This window comes from Typopeltis vanoorti, chromosome 16 (assembly GCF_054136105.1).
Source record: "Typopeltis vanoorti isolate ZY-2024b chromosome 16, IOZ_Tvanoo_1.0, whole genome shotgun sequence".
NCBI lineage: Eukaryota > Metazoa > Arthropoda > Arachnida > Uropygi > Thelyphonidae > Typopeltis > Typopeltis vanoorti.
This window is the reverse complement of record NC_143564.1, coordinates 118,637,175-118,640,838: the sequence shown is the minus strand read 5'-3', so window position 1 is coordinate 118,640,838 and position 3,664 is coordinate 118,637,175.

Here is a 3,664-nt window from a genome sequence, read left to right as displayed (position 1 = left end):
CAACTGTTGTATTTACTGAATAGTTCAATAATTGCTTTGTACCAGAAGTGGAAACATATATGAAACAAAAAGCTCTCGATTTTAAAGTTTTATTAATTGTTGACAATGCAGAAAGTCATCCCTTTAGAACATCCAAATGCGCAGTTGGTGTGTTTTCCACCCAATACAAGCATTATTCAGCCATTAGATCAAGGCATAATTGCTACTTTTAAAAAATATTATGTTAAGCACACTTTTCAATTTATATTGGATAAACTAGAAAATGAATATTAACAGTAACTGGTGTTTGGAAAAAAAAAAATCTCTTTTGGACTGCTTAAATCATGTTGCATCTGCTATCACTGAAATAAGACCACAAACTTTAAATGCCTGCTGGAAAGCAGCTTGGCCTGGATGTGTTGCAAGCAGTGCAACCACGAAATCATCTACATTATCAGCTGAAATCATTACTTTGGCACGTGGAATTGGTGGAGGTTTTGATACATTTAGCCAGAACGATGTAGACGAATTGCTTGTGGATAATGCCTTAAGTGACGACGATATTATTGAATATTGATTAACTTGAGATATCGTCGAAGATCCAGAAAACGATAGTGAAGCAGAAGAAAAACCTCTTCCTTCACTGCAAATATAATTCGAGGTCTTGAACTTGTAAATTGGAAAATCATTTTCTTGTTAATGACACAAATTCTGAACGAGCCTTTAAATTCCAACGTGAGCTGAAGAACTGTATGTCTGGATATCGCGAGCTGTATAAAAAATTAGTGAAATCATCTTTGCAAAGTTTAATCACTCATTAAATTGTCAGAAGAAAAAATCAGCATGGAACGAGAGTGAAGCTAATTCTGTTTGTGAAGAACCACTGCCTTCACCATACAGATTTGATGCGCTGACTATCTCTTCTGGTGATGAAAGTGATTTTGCACCAGTTCGCAAAAGTTGCCGAATATTGTCTAATAGCAATAATACAAAATGTAAAAAAAAAATATGTTACTTTTCAATAAAATTAAATGAATAAAGCTTTAAAACAAACTTAGGCATTCTTATTTTCCAGAATTTTCATAAACATTTTCATGCGATTTTGGGTTTATTTTAATTTATTGCTTCGGTTTTATAAAATAATGGAACGTTTCCCTAATTTTTCAACATCAGTTAGGACTTTTTTGTGCGATTTTCTGTGGAACGTATCTACCATAAAAAGAGACCCGACTATATATACACACACACATACATACATACATACATACTAGACATGAATTTAACATTGTTGTGCCCACTCCTGCCAGCAGGCTAGGGTGAGTTCGCTCAATTAATCTTGAATTTTTTTATTAATTGCCAGATAATCAGATAACTTTTTATTTGTACTGTTCTAATCAGGAACAAATATTAATTGATAAATTAAGTATTCAAATTTATCCTACAATTAATGGCATTAGACCAATTAAGATGAGCAATGATGTGCTGTACGCTCTTAAAACTTTCATACATCGATAAAAATGCAATCATACGGTCAAACTTACGTGAATTTTGTAGCATGGGTTGCATTAGCCACGATAGCACACACCCAATCGAAATGGGCATGCGATACCACTAGTTCTAATGTCAGCTCAGACATACAAGCTATGTAAAAATCAATGTAGTGATACAAGCAATTGCAGGTTTATAACAGCTCACAGAATAGCATCATGGGCTGAAATTTCTTAGTTCTCCTGTCAACTATTTGAAATAGGCGCACAACGGTCCTTTTTTCAAGGTATTTTGAACTAAAAATCTGAAAAAAAAAATGAATTTAGGAGTAAATTGCACAGCTTAGAGTTATTTTCGACTTTTTACACCAGAATACTGCTTAATATCTGTGAATCAGAGCATGCGTGTGTATTTAACTAATTTCGCTACATATTGTATTATTTTTCATATCCACTGATGCGGAATCCAGCAATACATAGTATACCTGAATATATAACGTTGTTGGGTCCTTTCATGCCTGTAGATGGAGCTAGGTTCACTCAATTTTTGAATATCTTACAAATTTTTATTAATCCATATTAACTGCACTAGATTAACTTATTACTTCCACCGTTGTAATATTAGTAGTACCTTATAGCTACATATAAATCAATGTAGTGATAGGAGCAGTTGCTGGTGCATTACAGCCCTTAGGATAGAACTGTCAGCTGAAATGGTTAAAATTTTCGGTCAACTACCGGAAATATACACACATTGGTCCGGTTTCAAGGGTTTTTGAACTGAAAACACGAAAAAATGACTTCAGCGGTGAAGTGCAGTTTATATTCGAGTTTTTACACCAAACTGCTGTGAATTGGAGCATGTCGTACGTATTTCAGCTATTTTCGCTACATATTGCATTATTTAATATCGCGCTTGATACAGAACACAGCAATAAATAGTATACGTGAATTTAACTTTATGCGGATTCATGTAAAAAGATGGCGGTTGGTTCGCTCAATTAATGAATATCTTGCAAATTTTTATTAATTCGCATATCACCGATTAAATTACTTGCACCGTTGTAATATAATATTAGTAGTGCCTTAGTTACATAAAAATCAACGTAATGATACAAGCAGTTGTAGCTTCTGTAGCTCAGTCAGTATAGACGAAGCTATACTGACTTGAGCGGAAAGACCTGGATTCGATCCCCGTCTAAGATGCGAGAAAACTATCTTGACTAAAGCTTGGTTTTTAGTTCACCAAATATAATATATATAAAAAAAATAGAGTTCACCACCTTATCCTTCGTGGGGGGAATGGTTGAGAAATCCAAGTTGGGCAGCTAAAAAGAAACTTAATGGTTGTGAAAAAGCTTAAGATACGAGCAGGTACAAGCATATTACCACTCTTAGGAGAGCATCGTCACTTTTGGGAAATAATCGCAAACGGGTTCAGATAATCTCTTCAATTTCAATGCTAGTAACACCCAGTTATTTCTCATAAAAAAGGAACCATTTTCTCTCAGTATTATTTCTAACAACACCCAAATTTACATTTCTTGGAATTACTCTGACATCATGCCTCTCCTGACAAACACATCACAACCATTACATTCTCAGCTTCTAAAAAATTCTCTTCTAAAAAAGAATTTCTCTTTTGCTCAAGACATTACTTCACCTCTGAACTGCAGTTAACTTTATATAAATCATAAATCCTTCAAACTATTGAATGCTGCTCTCACAATTGGAGTGAAACCACTAAGAGCTCACTCAAAATGCTTGCCTTAATACAGAGGAGAGTAATTAAACTTATTAATGACCCATCTCTTACGAACTCACTCATCCCACTTCCCACTTTCGCACAGATATTTGGTTTCTTGTATTCTATGAATATTTTCATGGCAAACGTTCATTTGAAATAGCATCAATAATTCCCCCACTTAGTACTAAGCTCGTTGGCACACATGCAGCTGCTGTTCACCATTCCTTCAGTGCACCTTGAAACCGTTGCACCCTTTTACCATATTATAACATTATAACACTGTGAGTTGACATGTGTAAAATACATTAGTACCTCGACTTACGAACTTTTCGAGATACGAAACGTGATGCTTTTCTTTTCAAATGAACTAAAGCCTGTTTTGCATTATACTTTTCTGTGACTTTTTTTATGCACGTTATTTCGCATCGTTACACTAAAGACAGTTCAGCGC